Raw genomic sequence first — 19356 nt, 5'->3', positions numbered from 1 at the left:
AAATATCACCATTTACATTATGTGTATTATTTTTCAAGTTGCTTTTAACACCTCAGTCATTATTTTTCGTTTTGGAGGTTTATTCATGTTGATATTAATAGCTCTAGTTTATTTATTTGAATCACTTTATTGTGTTCAATTGAACCTCTACAATAATCAAGTTATAAAATTATTAGCTGTTTTCAATTTTTTATTCATTGCAAATAAGTCTGAAATGATGATTTAAAACCAACTTTATTTAGATATAACTTGCATACCATATAGTTAACTCACTTTAGGTATACATACAATTTAACGATTGTTAGTAAATTTACCAAGTTGTGCAACGAATGTCCAGGATTCAAACATTTCGCTATCATTTCAGTAAGGCTCCGGGCCCACTTACCATTAATTCCCAGTCCCAGCTGGGCAGGCAACTATGGATATGCTTTTCTGTGCAATGATTTTTCTAACACAGGTCTCTTTGTGTTCACATGGAAGAGTGTCTCTCTCCTTCAGAGAGTGGGAGCTTGCATTTTAAAGAGAGAGACAGATGTTAAATAAACCCCATATATAATCACATATTGTGTTAAATGCCATGGAGAGGGCCCTTTGATGTTAGGGATTGCGGAGAGCCAGGCTCTCTGAGACGTTCAGGGACAGAACGTGGAGCCAAACTACAGGGACACCTGGCAGGGCAGAAAGCAGATTTCAGATGTGAAGTGTCGCTTGTTGGTGTCTGTGGAATATGTGAGTTGTTAGCGCTGAGAACGACTTTGCAGGCTGGAGAACTTGAGGTCCTTCATTTGTGGGAGAGCCCACATGTTTGGCACCTCCCTTTGTCTTCCTTCCACCCAGAATTTCTCAGTGTCTGAGATGTGGAGGCCAGTGTTTTCCTTGGCCTGGAAATGAGCCACGGGGAGAAGGGATCCCTATGGCATGCTCGTGCTTTGCTTCGAGGCAGCGCAGCTTGCGAGGAGGCAGGTGAGGGCTGGAGCTCAGTCCTTCCATGGCTGAGCTGGACACCTATCTTCTCTGAACCTCTCTCTTCTCTTCAGAACATAGAAGTGGGAACAGAATGCCACATCCTTAAGATAAAGTCTCTTTTTTCCTGCATCCCCAGCCATGGACAGGGAGTCTGGTACATGGTTGATGCTTAATAAATAGTCCTTAGATGAATACATACACTGGTGTAGCGTGTTGAGGAGAGCAGTGGGTTTTGTATTTCATCTCCAAAAGCCAGTGAGCTCCGCGTGTTTCTGTCCCTGAAAGCAGCCATGTCAGGAGATGGACGGCTGGTGTGACCCGCTTTGTTTGACCTATGGTGAGGACTCATAAAATAGGCAAAGAACTCTTTGTTTCTCTTTCCACTGCTGTCTATTGAAAGAACTTGAAAAAAATCTAAGTTCTTGGTCTCTTAGGACCTTATAAACAATCCAAGTGGCTTAACAGATGTGAGAAGCTCTGGAAAATTTTAAACGCTTGAGTCAAATGGTGTGTCTCGACTTTCTTCCTGAACACCTTTCTCAAGCTGTAGCTGTCTGATGTACCCCAAAGGGCCTCACCTTTCTCTTCTTTTTTCTTTTTTTGAAGTCACATAAATGATGATTACTTATTTCAGCATAACTACTTCCCAAGTACCACATACAAACATTGTCAATACTTACAACTTTCTAGCCTACAAGAAAAACATTTTACTTCACCCAGAGAAGAATATCTGTTGTTCTTTTGTTTAATGTTTAAAAATTTAAAAGAATCGGGAGCTTGGGGTTATCAGATGCAAACTATTGCTCTTGGAATGGATTTACAGTGAGATCCTGCTGTGTAGCATTGAGAACTATGTCTAGATACTTATTGCAACAGAACAAAGGGTGGGAAAAAAATGTACACATGTAAGTGTAACTTGGTCCCCATGCTGTACAGTGGAAAAAAAAATAAATGGAAAAAAAATTAAAAAATTAAAAAAAGAATTTTTTTGTTAACTGATTTACTTTATTTTTTTAGTTAAAAAATTTTTTTTTATTATAGTTGATATACAATGTTCTGTCCATTTCTGCTATACAGGGCCCTCACCTTTTTAGCCAGTACATTCTAAACTCAAAACATCCTCACATTTCATCGTTTATGAGAACCAAGGAGCCTTCTTTAAAGGCTCCTAGAAGGGCAGGCATTTTAAAATTTCTATTTTAGAATAGTTTTTGTTAATCCATTTGAAGTTTGTGAAGGATATGGAAAAGTGTAGCTGACTCTACTTGAACCTATTTTCACTCACATAATTCATAAGGGCCATCCTATTGCAGTCTGGCATAGTTTTGTATTATTGTCAGTCAGTATTTATGGAATACCTTGTAATGGAAAAGTGCTTTCCAGCCCTCTCTTACTGAAGCCTCTGTTATCAGAGACAAATAGTTCTAGGCGACTCTTCATCACACAGACCTGTCTGCTTTATGGTGTCAGCTAAAGCATTAGAGGCTGCCAACACATTCTAAAAGGCATATTCAGTAAATGACTTTTTTTGGGATAGCTATGGAATTTTCAAAACTTTTGGTAAAAAAAATGGCTCTTTTGGTAGGCATTTTTGTATTGGGCAAAGAAATGACGTGGACCTGATACTGGAGGTTTTGATTGATTCTAGAAAGGAAAATGATGGCATCGCTTCTTAAGTCAAATATCTGGTAAAACATAGAAGTTTCTAGAATTAAATAATCATTTGCCAGGGCCGCCCACTATGATTCATCTGGAAAGCAAAATATTTAAGCTATCAAGTCAGATAAGCTTGGGTTCAAATCCTCGTTCCAATCACTTACTAGATGACTAAGTGAGAAGAAAGCAGACACATTAATGACACTAAGTGGACTACTCCTTTTGACCTTGGGCAATCAAGCTATTAAAGGCCCTGAGCCTAAATTTCCTTAACTGTAAAAGAGCATGATGTTTCCTTCCTTGAAGAGTGGTCCTGATGGGGAGTAATGGGCTAGAGCCCAGCTCAGTGCCTGCCTATAGTGCACACTGATTCAGTGCTTCCTCTTCTCCTCTTTTTCTTCTCTTTCCATCTCTGACATCTCACAAATAAATAGCAACACAAAAGGGGTTCAATGGTGAAGGGCATCAAAAGGTTTTAAAAAAAAAAAAAGAAGAAGCCTTCCCAGACACTCAACCTTCTTGCTTAAAAATTGGTAGAGGAGGATCCTGGTAAGAAGTGTAGCGTGTTCAGCGTTCACCCAGAATGTTCTAAATGCTTGGTATGCAAAGAGCACTGTGCCAGGGATTGGGGCTCCTGGGGATAAAATGCAGAGAACTGGGGAAAGGGACAGGCCACACAGAGGCATTTTCATGGACTCTGCTCTCGGGGAAGCTGTAAACCGAACTGGGACTCCTCTGTGTCAAGACTTAGAGATTACTCTCCTAAAGGTTCACGGGGGTCTCCATAGGAAATAGGGCTGCCAGAGGTGTGTTCTGGGAACTCATGTGCCTCATTCCTTATCCACCCCTGCTCCTCAATGACAATATTGCAGGGGGCTTGGGCAATTCCTACCATGATACACAAGGGAAAGCCAAGCTGGCCTTCTGTTTTGGGACAATGACTCAGAATTCAAGGATATATTCATTCTTTTCATAAATATATCAGATGTCTCTTATACAGCACCCCTGTTCTGGGCCTGGATATGGAGAATTAATTAGACGTACACTGCCTTCATTTGCTTCCCTTCTGCTGGAGACAGAGTGTAGATATCCTGGGACCTAGGGAGAGGAGGTCAGAAGGTGGAGGACTTTGAGGACCTGGCTAGAGAGCCAGTCCTTTATTCTCTGAGTGCTAGGGAGCCCCTGAAGGGTTTTGAGAAGTGGAGTAGTTTGCTTGGGTTTTCATTTTCAAAAGGACTCTCAAAAGGGGTTGTTAGGAATTTGGTTGATCTGGACTCGTCATGGAGGGACCCAACCTCCCTTGATTTGTGATCACTGCCTCCCCCCACCTCCCCCAGCTGAACCAGGTACATCTGACTGGCACTTGTGCCACACCTGGACTTCTCCCTCAGGTAGGGTCACTTGTTCTTCTATCATGTCCCTCACTAGAATAGCAGGTGCTAACTTAATGCACATCATTCCCTCCCTGATGTCTAGCATGGAGCCTGGAACACCACTGGTGCTCACTAAATGTATACAGACGTTTAAAAAATGAATGTCAGATGGAACTACGGTAGAAGCAGGAAAGAGAAAATCAGGGTCTGGGTGAAGGAAACCCATGATGGTGGGAGGATGTATGGGAGGGAAATGCAGGCTGGTGGATGGACCCGGTAGTGGGTCAGTGCTCCTGGTGACCTCAGACTCGTCTTCCTTTTCTTCTCCTGCTGTTCTCATTTGTAAAGTGGAGGTTTTCACACCCACTCATGGAGATGTGGAGATGAAGTGAGTGTAAGGTGGCAGCTCTCCACCAGTGTCCCTGCTGGCTGCTTCGTTTCCCTAATGTGATCTGTCTCCAGACTACTGGGAGATGAGAAAAAGGGAAAAGCACAGTTTGAAGGAGATAAAGTTTGTTTTACCTTCCGCATCTCCCTCTTTGTCTAAGACTGTCCTGGGGAGACGTCAATGAAACATGTATTTCCTCTCACACGTCCCTGAATCCTCTGGCCCCAATAGCCAGTCTTTCTCAAAAGATGACAGATCTATACGAAACTCAATTCTGAAAAATTCAGGCCACTTTGTGAATGACTGAATGAACAAAAGACCTTTAGCCTGAGCTCAGCCACTTATGATCACCTAGGATTCCCTCTGTACCTGAGCCTCAGTTTCCCAGCCTCTAAATGGGCATTAGGCTGTGTTCTGCATAGGTTTGTTTCAAGGATTTAGTTGGGTAAAACACATGGGAGCCCATCCAAAATTCTACTGTGCAACAGATGCCTTTTTATCATTGTACATCATGCATATATACACAGGGTATGTACACAGAGTGTGCACAGAGGAGGCCTTTGGCTGAATGCTGAAACGATAAACTATTTGATTTACTTAATGTCCCATGTCTTGTTATATAAAGAATTTGCATGCCAGCAGTTTCTCTGGGGGTAGTGGGTCCCAATATGGTGGGTGATATTACTGGCTTTGATGGGCTGCCTCCTTTTGGCCCATGTTTCATCTTCACTGATTTTCACCAGTTTGGATCCTGACATGGTTCCTGCTGGAGGCGGCATCTTCCCCCCATCTTCCCTATCCTATGTGACATAGCTGAGATTTCATAGCTGTGACCATCTTTGTGCCACCCACACCCGAATCTCCCATTCGGCATCCCCTGTGTACCAGGTTTGACTGAGAGTGCTGTTGGAACAACACAGTGGGGCCAAGACATGGGACAAGTTCAACTCCAGTGCTCCCAGCTCCTGGAGGAAGTAGTGGGACTCCTGAATTTCTGATGCCACATCGATTCCAACGAATTTGAATGTCATTTGTTTATATCAAATTCCTCTTTTAAAGCGCAGATATCCTTGGAGGGTAAACCCTAATGGTCATTCAAACACTGATGAAAATATAGTCTAATTATATATAAATATACTTTATTTATAAATATATTTAAATATAAGATTTTTAATTTTAAATATATTTGAATACAAATTTTTATTTATAAATATATTTAAATATAAATAAATATACTTAAAAAAAAAGAGGCTGAATGGGTGGTGATCTAAAAATAATTTCCCTACTGGATAATGTGATATTCCTAAACTTCCTTCATTTAAATGTTGCCAAGAAGAAAATTTTATTAGAAGCCAGTCCATGAATAACCTATGATTAAATGAAAATAACAATGTCTTCTAAGAAACTCTTTGGAAAGCCTGGGTTAAAAAATAAGGTCAAAGAGGCATGGCAGGGTATATCAGTATAAACTGAGTTTAAACAAAGAGTTTGCCATAATAAATGGTGATTGATAGGCAATTAGATGGAGAGTTTACCATTTGAGTGGCCTTGCTAATACTATGAGTTATACTAATGGATGGCCCATTGGATTACATCCTTATGGATCCCTTTGTGGGGGAAAAAACACAGATTTTCTTTAATGGAACTGTTGTGGACTAATTAGGGATTTCATACTGTTTAGGAGAGTTGTATGCATGTAAATATGAGGTTTTGGCTTTGCAATAAAATTTAAGGTAATTTGGCTGTAATATTTGCTACTACCTCATGGCTCCTCAGGGAGAACTTGTCTGATCTGGCTAGCTGGGTTTGTAGCTTCTTCCTCCTTCGTTTCTTTACATGAATGCCTTACGAAGTCTGTGTTCAACATACTAAGTGCTTAACCAAAGGGAAAGGCCTTTCAATTAAAAAAAGACCTTTCTTTGGCCTTGTGTATGAAAAGCTGTGTTGCCTTGCTAGAATTAATAAACAACTCAATATGAAAACAAATAGAGTTATTAATTCTCTTTGTGGACAAGGGGACATTGTACCAAGGCAGGAAGAGGCTCCCTGAATGCGTATTGAAAAATCTATCCTGGGACTAGCAGCCTGAAATCTGACAGCTCCATGGGCTGATGAGACTGGGGAGCATGGAGCTGTGAAGAAGGTCTCAGAAGGGGGAGAGCGAGATGTAGGGAGAATCTGGCATGGAGTAGTCAAGACAGGAGACTTAGCTCATTTCTCATGATTTGTTGTACTTACTCGTATGACAGCTGATTGTGAAATGTTTGTGACACGCAGGGTGTAAGAAATATCAAATTTCTCTCTGTTAAAAGTCTAGCTTCCAGTTCCTGTTCCAAGGTTGAGAAGAGATACAATTTCAGATATTATTTTGAGATTGCTTCCTCCTCCTTTGGGTTGAGTCAGGACCCTGGGGTGCATGCAACACAAGACAAATGAGGGAGAGGTCAGGGGTACTTAGGGTCACGCCTGAGAGGCTTTTGTTCCAGACTCCATGCAGCCCTTTCAAAGGCAGAGGCTCTGCTGGGTTACCCACTTCCTTCCTGCCATGCAGTCTTTGAAGCCAAGGCATTTACTGCTGACATGGTACTCATTCTTGTATCCACCTCCCTGGAGGTACTCTGCCACATCCAGGGTGCTGGGTATGAACTGGCTAGAATCACCTCTCTTTTTTTTCCTTCATTGTTCCCTCCATGGCCACCTCTCACTCTGAACGTGGGGTTTGGATCATTACCCCTTCTCTGCCAACCATCAGTTTCTGTTTCTGTCACCCTCTCAGCTCCCTTGGCTGGGTTTTCTTACTTGGCCTGCATATTCAAATACACATTAATCAAGCTACTTAGACAAGGAGCTACAGACTCTGCAACACAGAGGTCTGCTCCTGTGAAAGGAAGATCAATATAAATTTTGCTGGTGAGTCGCTAGAAGCAAAAAAAAAAAAAAAAAAAAAAAAAATCAACAACAATCCCCCCAAATACTCCTAACTATATTATCTCTCTATAAATAAATTTAGAAATTAAGGCATCAATTAATTTCTCACGCATCTTGTTGGACTTGTTAATTGCACGCCTTTCCCATTACTCTTAGATCTGCTAAGACAGGAACTGTGTCACCATGTGTATCATTGTTTCTCCAGGACTGAGCATGTTGCAGATGCTCAATAAATGTTTATTCAAAGAAAAATAAATAGGTAAGCTGAGTGGGGTCATAGGGTCATAAAATAGAGAATCTTTTCAGGAAGTGTTAAGGAGAATTAAAGTTCTGTTGACTTCTAGAAGTTTAGAACCTAAAATCATGAAGGGGGATCTGGCCAGAATCAGACGAGAACTCTGCTTCTCCAGGAAAGCTGAACCAAAGTGTGATTGAGATATTGGACCAAAGAGTGACCTAGCTTCAATTCAAAGCTTAAGGAAGGTTGATGACAAGCAGGATTACAGATCAGGGAAGAGTTGAAAAACATGCATGCTTCACTTCGAACATTATCTCATAAGCTAAGTGAATTGTTTTCACCTATGTGTCTGTTATACAGCTCTCACGTCTTTAGAAGTTTTGCCTTCTATATTCATGCACCACAGTACAGTGGAGTATAGTCCTCAAGCAGATATAGGACTAGAGGAAAAATCAGTCCCTGAATCCTTTTATGATTCATAGTAACTTAACAGCGACTGTGGCCACAGAAAATTACCAAGAGAACTATTTGTCTTAAAGGAAATTGTTTTGCTGTTTGCTACCTTTATATTTTCTATTTTAGATGTTTGAGGGAGTAGCAAAGGAAACTGTGCATTAAAAAGATTTATTTGTTCACATAAACTGAAAATATTTTGTGAGTATTTACTATGTTCAAGGACGATAAAAGCTTGGAAGACGTCATTGCTGCAGTCTAGTATTGATGAAGACGGCGATGATGGTAACAGTGTCTGTGATAAGAAGGAGGGGTTAAACCAAGTGTAGAAAAAACTATAAAATAAGGTTCTATGATAGAACCACTTAAGGGGGATACACAATAAAGCTTTCAGAAGAAGGAGCTTATACTTAACAGAGTAATCATGGCAAATTTGACAGAAGATGGGGCAATGATCTGGATGTTGAATGATTTACCTAAGAGGAGGTAAAAGGTGAGAAGGCAGAAAAATATTTCAGATGGAAAAATACCATGGCCTTATCTCTAGAAAAGCTTTGTCTTCTTCCTGGTAATCAATTGAGTAAGCATATTGATAGTGGTATGTGGTCGTCCTACTGTGAATATTATCTTGTATTTATGTACTATGAATTTCAAAGCTTGGTTGGCATAATTTCCCTACTATTGGGAAGGCCTAGAAGTGGTTTGTGGTCTTTTGGACAGGCAAGATTTCCCAGAAAAAATAGTGGTGAGATTCTTAGATTTGGAAAGTGCTAGACATGCATTTTTCTCTGGTTTTGACTGATCTGGGAAGATGGCTGTTATTCTATCCCAGGCTTTGGACTCTTCTAGTTGAACCTCATCCTGCAGAGGTCATAGCTTAGGATTTATTACTCTTTCCTAGTCAAAGAAAACAAGATCTTGCATTACATATGTCAAGACCATGCTTTTATTTTTTTTACCCCAAATGAGGTGGGGGTAAGGTTTCTTTCTTTCTTTCTTTCTTTCTTTCTTTTTTTTTTTTTTTTTTTTGTCTTTTTTTTTTTGCTATTTCTTGGGCCGCTCCCGCGGCATATGGAGGTTCCCAGGCTAGGGGTCCAATTGGAGCTGTAGCCACCGGTCTACGCCAGAGCCACAGCAATGCTGGATCTGAGCCGCGTCTGCAACCTTCACCACAGCTCACGGCAACCCCGGATCGTTAACCCACTGAGCAGGGGCAGGGACCAAACCCGCAACCTCATGGTTCCTAGTCGGATTCGTTAACCGCTGTGCCACGACGGGAACTCCAGGTTTCTTTTTTGAAATATGTTATGCTAGAAAATGGGAAGTTTTACAGATCTGAATACACAAATATTTAAAATATCTTTATGTACTTTAAGAAAATAATAAACATTTTAAAATAAATAAAATAGGAATATATTTATAACGGTTTTGATAAGTAGTATTGCTGTTAATATATACAGGGTATATAGAAATTTATGGTAGAAGTTCTGAGATCTCAGCAGTGGATAGTTAAAGAGCATGAACAGAAAAAGCTCCTTAAAAGAAGAAACGTGAATGACCAATAAACATGTGGAATAATCTTTGGTATAGCAAATAATCAAATAAATAAAAACTAAGACAAGAATGAAGCTTTATTTTCCTATTAAATTCATAAAGCGTGAAGAGTGATGATATTCTAACATTTAAGGAGGGAGTGAAAGAGGCAATTGCTTGCACTTTTGAAAGATAAATTGTTAATACACATCATGTTTTGACCCATTCTTTTCTCTGTGGCTCACTTTTGGCTCCATATTCTGTCTCTTGGAAATATATCCCAAGGAAATAATATTTAAAGAGCAAACAAAGAGAAAAATAAAAGCTTTATGCATGTTCACTGCAGTATTAATTGACTTTGGATTCAGAAAAATCTGGACTCATTTATATTTAAAATATAAATATGGAAGAAATCAAAAGAAGCACATCAAAATATTAATTCTAGTTATCTTTGATCAGGTACTATGGATGGATGTTCTTTCTACATTTAAAATATTTTTATATTTTTCAATTTTCAATACAATTAAAAAAAAGAGTACATCATGCCATATTACCAGAAAAAATCCAAGTATATGAAAAATGTTTTGCTGCGGAAACCAATTTTTACTTTTAATTGGTAAACTATCTGATTCTGTGAAGAGTGTCATGCTGGAGTTCACAAAGAGTCATTCAAGATGACAACACAGGAGGCTCCCGAGCTCCGCTCTTCCTTCTAACACACTGAATGCACGGCTACGCTTGGAGCAGTTTCTTCTGAAAAAGACCCAGAAATGAGCTGCGGGACTGCTACAGCTGACAACTGAGAAAATACCCATAGAGGAACACGTGGGAAAGGTTAAGACACACGCCTGCCAGGAGCCCCACTACCAGCAGAGCACTATATCATTGGGAGGGAACTCCGACTTCCAGCTTCTCTCTGAGGAGTGAAGGGTTTGGACTCCACATCCAGAGCCCCAACTGAAAGGGTGGAATGGGCTCCCAAAACACTTCACTCTGAAAGCCTGTAGGGCTTGTGTCCCTGGGACCCATAAGACTAGAGCAAACAAAGAAGCAATTCTTTTTTGTTGTTGTTTGTTTTTTAGGTATAGTTGATTCACAATGTTCTGATTTCTGCTGTAAAGCAAGGTGACCCAGTCACACACACACACACACACACACACACACACACACATTTCTTTTCTTATGTTAGCTTCCATCATGTTCTATCCCAAGAGACTGGATATGGTTCCCTGTGCTGTACAGTAGGACCTCATTGCTTATCCACTCTAAATGTAGTAGTTTGCATCTACCAACCCCAAACTCCCAGTCCATCCCACTCCCTTCCTCTCCCCCTTGGCAAAAACAAGTCTGTTACCTATGTCTGTGAGTCTGTTTCTGTTTTGCAGATAGGTCCCTTGGTGCCATCTTTTAGATTCCACATTTAAGTGATAGATGCTATTTGTCCTTCTCTTTCTGGCTTACTTTGCATAGTATGAGAATCTAGTTGCATCCATCTTGCTGCAAATGACATGATTTCATTCTTTTTATGGCTGAGTAGTATTCCATTGTATATATATGTAGCACATCTTCTTAATCCATTTGAATGCTGATGGACATTTAGGTAGCTACAGAGAAGCAATTCTTAATGGGTATGTAAGTACTTAGTAAGAATATAGGCCATATTGCAGATTCCTAAAATGGTTGTTAGGAACTGGCTAGAATATTTTTGGTATATGTTGTCTTTATGATTTATCTGTGTAGATGATGGAAAGTCAGTTCATTGTGATACTAAGTCCTCTTTTTTGTGCCTGTTAGCATTTCATTCCTGGGTTCCTAATATCAGTACTGTGTTCTCAAATATAGGCTCCAGCCTCTTCTAGGTAGGTTATTATCCCCTCCAGGAATAACATTTCTTATAGCACCTCTAGACACTGGACCTCTAGAAGGCACTGGAACTTAACCTGACAGAAAGAATTGCTTCTGGTGAAATTGAGGGATTTATGGGTGTTATGGACTGAATGTGTCTTCTCAGAATTTAAATATTGAAGCTTTGCTTTTCAATATGGTGGTATTTAGAGGTGGGACCTTTGAGAGGTAATTAGGCTTAGATTAGGTGGTGGGTGTGGGACTGTCCTGAGGAGATTGGTGGCCTTAGAAGAACAGGAAGAGAGTGTGAGCTTGCTCCTTCTGTGTGGGCACTGAGGAAAGACCATGTGAGTGCATTGCTAGAAGGCTGCCATCTACAAGTCAAGAGAAAGGCCCTTGCCAGACACTGCATCTGCCTGCATCCTGATCTTTGACTTCCCATGCCTTAGAAATGTGAAAAATAAATGTCTGCTGTTTAAACCACTTGGTCTAAGGTATTTTTGTTAAGCAACCTGAGCAGACTAAGGCAGAGGGGGAGATCCCTTTCAGCTATGTTTTTTTTTACTTTCCTTTTGTTCCATGGGACTTGTATGCTATTTTTCTGCTCTTATTTTCTCATATTTAACATGTTTCTTCCTGAATGTTGGAAATATTTCTCGTAACCAACCAAAGTCCTCTTTCCCTAGCATTGTGTTTATATGTATATTTTTTTCTAATGGGCTGTTCTTTGTTCCATCAGCAACTCTTGGAACACTAAGCTCTATTTGTTTATAAATTATCTTATTTGTTTGCCAAGTCAGTTGCCTTCTGGGGCATCTCATTTTAGTATTCACTGAGTCTTAATTATTATCATTTACACGTCTCTCCCACAATATGGTTATTTTCACGCAAGGAAATAAATTTTCACGCAAGGAAATAAATTTGACTGAACTCAGCAAAAATATTAGGTTTCATTATTCTATATAATGGTGAATAACTGGTTTGATGGCCTGTTCAAATTTTTGGCATTGGATTTAGTCCTGTGTAGCATACATAAAATTTCTATTAGCATACATAAAAATTCTATTAAATTTTTGAAAAGTTTAAAATATTTTTACCACAAATAAAATTTGCTTTGGCAGCTTAATCTACCTAACATTGCTCATAAATTTTAGAATTGAATAGTAATAAGTTTCTTAACGTAGTCAATTGTATTTAACACATACAGCAAGAAAGACCAGTGTCTATCTTTTTTCTCATCTTTGAGCTTTTTTTGATACATTATCAAGAAGAGTTATTCAGAAAACATGGTTGACTTGTATTGAACAAACCTTGGCTTAATCTATGTGAAATTACTGTTAGGATTTTTTTTTATAATTACAAAAATAGCAACAAATATTGGTAATAATTATTTTCATAGGCTCACTGATTTTTTCCCCTTTGAATTTAATGTTTTCACCACAATTTGGAAATTAGGGCACTGTGCTCATTCACTCTTTGAAGTCCACTTGGGTCAACAATGGGCTTCTGCTATCGTCTGGTTAGCTGATTTGTCACATTTTTGTACTTCATAATACACATCCCAGTAAAAACATATATATGGTTTTTGGAGGGTGGCTAATTAAAGAGTGGACCTAGCTGTTTTGCAAATTCAGGTCAAAGTGAAATATGTCCGTCATAATTTGGACACCTTCATTTTGCTGAAGGTCAACAGTACTCACGTTCCCCATGTCCACTGGGCAGGTCTTGTGAATGTACTCGTGTTCAATCCAATTCCCGAGGATTTATTGAGCTCCTATTGTATGCTAGAGAATGAGCCAAGTGTTGGGAATACAAAGATGACCAGGATATAAATATGTGAAAAGAGCGTCGCAAATTTCAGCATTGAGGGTTAAATAAGGTTAAAGTACATCTGTATAAAATCTCCACAGTCATTCCAATAGTGATGAATTAGTTCAACAAATATTTATGAATCCTAGCCGTAAGCCAAGCACCATGTTAGGCCCTGTGTCTCCAATGAGATGAACAAGACACCCCTCTTCCTGGCCTCCTGTAGCAAAGCACTTAAGGGATACGTATTTGGCAATAAATAGAAGGCCCGCTGTAATTGTCTCCAATTTGTTTTGCTTACTGCTGCTGGGGTAAGCGCTCTGAAACAGGAATCCAATTATGTCACTCTCCTTGCTTAACAACCTTGAGTGACGTTCTTGTTGCCTAATGAAAAAAGGTCAGATTCCTCAGTATAGCTTTGCACTCTGATCCTAGATGAATTTTCCAGTTTTTATTCCCTCTCATGTGTCTTAGGCTGTGGCCAAACAAGAATACTGTTGATCCCCAAACACGTCATGTGCTTTCATGCCTCTCTGCCTTTGCTCATATGGTCCCTCTTACCTGGTGGATCCCACCCCTCTGAGCTGCACCCATACATCCTCCACACTCATTCTGTTGGCAAACTCCTACTTGTATGTCATGTCTTCAGTGGCCTCTCCAGCATAGCTCACTGTGTTTCTGTAGCAATTTGTCTGCTCATCTACTGCATAATTTATTATGGTTATTTCTATGTTAATCTCCTGGGCTTGATGATAGGGTCTTTGAGGGATCTGAACTGGATGTATAGTAAACTCAAATTACCGCCAATGCTGAAGCTTCCTCCATCTGATGTCCTAGCCAATTGCTTTTGTTTCCCAGAACAAGAACAAAATCATATCCTTCCTTTCCAAGAACTTATGAGTACATAATCTCATTACAAATTTAGAACTACCTATGGAGCATTTATGGCAAGTAGAATTGTATTCGATTCACAGCTAAGGAATCTGAAGCTAGGCTCTGTGATGTTCTTGTTTCAAAATAATTAAGAAAGCACCAGCGTCAGGATTGTTTATATTCTTGGCTCTGTCCATTCACATCCATTTTGCTATCTGTCTACACCCAAAATTCCATAGAATTATTTTCCTTTCAATAAAATTCTAGCCCTGTTAGAAGTGGACCCCAAGCCATGCTTCTTTACGGGACTGGATAAATACTGACTGAATAGAATAGAATTCCTGTCTGTAGTCTTTGTTTGCAAGTTGACCAAGAGCATGGGTAGTCATGTATTACTGGTGTCTCTGTCTCTAGCCTACAAGTTCTGAGCACTCCCGGCTGTGAGTTCTGGCTTCTGCTATTGCTGCTGCCCTGTTTTTCCTGCCTTGTTCCCGGGGCTACTGTACGTCAGTATCTCCACCTCTGCCGCTGCTCTTGGAGCAGTGTCTGTGGCCCTGTTCTCAAAACTGGGGAATATGCTTTCCCAGGGAATGAGATTTCGGGCCCAAAGAAGGTAACGGGAGACATTGGATGGGCTTGACCCCTGTGGAACTCAGTTATCACTCTCTAGCAGAGATCAATTTAGGGCTGCATCTGAGTCTTTTGACATCCTTACTTTAGAGTGAGTTTCCTATATTTAGTGAGTATTTCCTATCCAGATTGGGGCAATTCTTTGTATGCTTGTGTATTAATTTTGAACCATCATACCACAGTCCTTTTCATTATTATTATTTTTTTGAGTGTTTTAGGAGGCTAAAATTGGGTGACAAACAAATGGAAAGTACGAAAGATCCTTTACTTAAAAATGGGAATATGGAGTTCCCGTTGTGGCTCAGTGGTTAACAAACCCGACTAGTATCCATGAAGATGCGGGTTTGGTCCCTGGCCTCACTCAGTGGGTTAAGGATCTGGCGTTGCTATGAGCTGTGGTGTAGGTTGCAGACACAGCTCAGATCCCACGTTGCTATGGCTGTGGCGTAGGCCAGCAGCTACAGCTCTGATTCAACCCCTAGGTTGGGAACTTCCATATGCTGTGGATGCAGCCCTAAAAAGACAAAAGACAAAAAAAAAAAAAAAAAAAAAAAAGGAATATAATCATGGTCAAAATTGCCACCAGCTTTACTAATCCATGTCAGCTTCTAGACTGACAAGGTAATTCTGCAGGGGAAATATGGATTGTTCAGATCATGTTGATTTTTCACTCAATTTTATTGCAACCAACCTCTATTAAGTCTCAGGCACTATGCTGGATTGTGGACTGTTCCATTTAATTTTCTTGAAGTTGCAAGGTTATTTCCATTGGAACCTCTGTTGTAGATGAGGGAACCTTGGCCCTGAAAATTCCATAATTGGCCTGGGGGAACAAAGCAGAGCTGGGATAGAAACTCAGGCCTGTCTTTGTTCTTCCTGTTGCTTTTTGCTACTTCCCAGTATGAAAGCTGCATGATCCATAGTCATCAAGATTTCAAAGGATTTGACCAGCAAGAATGACATTATCCTAAAGGTAACATTTAAAGAGTTTACTGGGAGAATACTCTTGCTACCACTGCTAGTGCCAGTAGAGTCTATAAGATCGACAAGACATTCTTCCAGTAAAAGACAGTGCCCCATGTGTATTTAATTTTGGTCTTCTTCTTTAACTACAAAGAGTTAAAACTACATTTAACTATAAATGTAAGGCAAAGAAAGACTCATTTTTTTTACAACTTAACTTTCTAAATGACTTGGACATCCTTGGGGGGGGGCTTCTTATTTTCTCTACTCTCATGAGCCCTCTAAGGACTAACATGTTAAAAATTATGATTATTCTTTCCAGATGTGGGAGTTTTGATTACAAGTAGAATAGGAGTAGCTAAGTGGTGGCGGAGCTGGCATTGGTCAGTGGAAAATGTTCAGACAACATGCAGAGACCTGCCAAGTCTCTTGCAATGTTTTATTTGTATTGATATGTGTTTGGCTCAGTCAGCTGTGCTTGAGGTTGCGGTTGGATGGAATGACCAGGCAAAAGAGCTCTGGGGGTATTCCTCCTCATTCTGCTATGATTCCCGAGGCCTGAGCAGATTAAAGATAGGGTTGATTCTGCAGTTAGGTAAGAGATTGAATAAAATATATACCATTGGTGAATAATGGGAAGTATCTCAAGAAATTGCTTACATCAGAAAGTCAGTGAGAAATCAGCAGGGATTTCAGAGTATTGAAATGAATATTGGACACTAAAATTACCACTGTGCAGTTTAAGAAAATTATAGATTCCCAATTAAATCATTGAATTTTAGCTTCTGCCTTAAACAAAGTACTTCATGTCTTGTTCATTTTGTTATTCATGGAGAGTCCTTGCCCGCCCTAAGAACAGGCTTCTCTTTATTTCAGGGGTAACTGCTCAGCTTGCGTCTTCATCTCTCCTTCCGACTTCCCGATGGGTAACCGACATCTGAACCATCCATGTTTCCCCTGCAGAATTACCTCGTCGGTCTAGAAGGTGACGTGGATCAGTAAGCTGGTGGCAATTTTGGCCACCGCTATATTCCTATTTTTATGTAATGGATCTTTTGTACTCTCCATTTGTTTGTCATTCAGTGTTGGTCTTGTTTCCAAAGTTGCCTTGGTTTTTCAACCGTGAGGTAGGAGTGCAGGTGTCACCATATGGGGGTGTGCTGATGCTTAGAAAGGGAATCTCTACATGACAGTCCCATGTTTTGTTCTTTGGTTTCTGTTATGTAAGAGATAAAGTGGGAGAGAGAAAGAAACTGTATATTATCAGTCCAGGCCTTAAGCTTTCAGGTGAAGCTTCTGTCATTCTAAATCACCCTTCAGATTTTTTCAATATGGGGAAATTATTCAATGTGGGGAAATTATTAAAAATCGAACCACAGATTTTTTTTTTTTTTGTATAGTTTTGTTGGAATAGTGGTTAGTAAATCCCAGGCACCTCTTTGGAGTCTCTAGGAATTCTGGACTCAAGAAGAAAGAAGAGTTTGAAAAACAACTTTACAAATTCAATTTTATTCAGAAAAGTCTCCTAATAGAGGCAAATGGAAAGACTTTGGAATAAGACAAGTCTAGGTTTGAATCCTGGTTCTGCCACTTACTAACCTTGTAGATTTGGCCAGATTATTTCACTCCTGGAACCTCAGTCTCCTCGCCTGTGAAATACCAAAATGAATACAGCCCTTTCAGAATTATTATATTAGCACATGCAGATTTAGACCAGAGAGAATGATATCGATTGCATTCTTACTCTCTACGAGGTCCTGTATAAGCACTGTGGCATTTAATCTTCAAAACTATCCTGTGGGGTAGTTTATGTGATTCTAAAAAAAAACAAATGTAGCTGAAAGCAAAATTAAAAATATAATTTACTTTGTCAGCCATTGGATTTTTTTTTAATAAGTATGAGTTAAGGCTAAATCAATACCCCTCACAGACTTTAGAAATTGTGGTTCTGAGTCAGGAGGAAAAACTCCAGGAAAAATTGAGTTGTAAATAGAACCCAGATGTTGTATTTATTCATTTTTAAAACAGGTATGTGTTTTTTGTTTTTTGATTTTTAGGGCTGCACCCACGGCATATGGAAGTTCCCAGGCTAGGGATCAAATCAGAGCTGCAGCGGCTGGTCTATGCTACAGCCACAGCAACACAAGATCTGAGCTGCATCTGCAACCTGTACCACAGCTCAGGCAATGCCAGATCCTTAACCCACTGAGCGAGGCCAGGGATCGAACCCACATCTTCATGGACACTAGTTGGGTTTGTTACCACTGAGCCACAACGGGAACTCCCTTAAAGAAGTATATGTTTAAAAAGATCAATCCTAGGACCTGCCCATCATTTTTGCTGGAACTGTGAGCAGCATGAGCTGAACAGTGTCAGTGAGCTCTGTGAGGAAGCCAGAAACTTCTTCCATCTGCTCACTGCTAATGCTAAGCACAGGTACTTGAAGCAGGTGTTTAATACCAACTTAGTAGATACTTGGTGTGTAGTACGTACTTAGTAATGCTTTTTTTTTTTTTTTTTTTTTTTTTTTTTTTTTTTTTTTAGCGCCTCACCCCAGGCAAATGGAATTTCCCAGGCCAGGGGTCAAATCGGAGCTGCAGCTGCCGGCCTACATCACAGTCACAGCAATGCAGGATCCGAGCTGAATCTGTGACCCACATCACAGCTCATGGCAATGCCAGATCCCCTACCTGCTGAGCTAGGCCAGGGATCCAACCTGCATCCTCATGGATATCGGTTGGGTTTGTTTCCGCTGTACCACAACGGGAACTTCCTAATGATGCTTAATGAATGAAATTTTGTTAAATAGACAAATTAGTTTTTAAAGTGGAAAAATATACCTCCCTTAAAATATCTTTCTCTCCTCCCACATGGATAATTTTTTTTTTACCAGTTTTTTAGATTTCCCCAATACATTATTATTTTTTTTCTACTGTACAGCATGGTGACCCAGTTACACATACATGTATACATTCTTTTTTCTCCCATTATCATGCTTCATCATAAGTGTCTAGACATAGTTATCAGTGATACACAGCAGGATCTCATTGCTAATCCATTCCAAAAGCAGTAATTTGCATATATTAACCCCAAACTCCCAATTCACTCCACTCGCTCCCCCTCCCCCTTGTCAACCACATGTCTATCTATTCTCCAAGTCCACCACATGGGTAATTTTTAAAGTTTTCAAAAACTTTTTATCTTGGAGAGCAAACACTATTTTATTTTCAAAAAATTTTTAAATACTTGCATTTTAAAGTTATTCTGAGTCTTTCCATGGGAACATTTGATTTTGCCATTTTTAAAAAAAATTTTGAAAATTTTTTAAAATGTGAAATAATGCATATGTAAGAAAATCTCATATTTATATCTTAATATGTCTGGAAAATGCTGTAATTTTTAAAACTGGCTATTTTTGAGTAGCCAAAGGAAAAGAAATGATAAAATTGGAAACATTTCAATGAGCTTAAATTTTGAATAAATTGAAAAAAAATTGGGTTTTTAAGTTTTCTGGCCTATAGATAGTAAAATAAAAAAAAAGATAAAAATAGCTAATATTATAGTGCCTAATGTTCTAAACCTTGCAAAGTGCTCTCTGTATGCATTATATTTCTTGATCTTCATAACCACTCTGTCAAGCAAGTATTGCTATTTTTCCCATTTTACAGATGAGAAAACTGAGGCATGAAAGCCAAATGACT

General features: G+C 39.5%; 1 long non-coding RNA gene across 1 annotated transcript in view; it reads left to right on the top strand.

Moving 5' to 3' along the window:
• The window catches only part of LOC106510698 (uncharacterized), an 88348-nt gene that overhangs the window by 59335 nt on the left and 9657 nt on the right, over positions 1-19356 (top strand). Inside the window, exon 2 of the long non-coding RNA XR_014805171.1 lies at positions 16532-16640. This is a non-coding gene — a long non-coding RNA (uncharacterized LOC106510698). The remainder of the gene's footprint in view (positions 1-16531; positions 16641-19356) is intronic.

The sequence above is a fragment of the Sus scrofa genome, chromosome 6 (genome assembly GCF_054392235.1).
Source record: "Sus scrofa isolate SSC_HxYL_T2T_F1_AM1 chromosome 6, Sscrofa_HxYL_maternal_Yorkshire_Landrace_v2.0, whole genome shotgun sequence".
Classification (NCBI taxonomy): domain Eukaryota; kingdom Metazoa; phylum Chordata; class Mammalia; order Artiodactyla; family Suidae; genus Sus; species Sus scrofa.
Note: the sequence above shows the minus strand (reverse complement) of the source record. Positions and strands in the feature narration are given on the sequence as shown.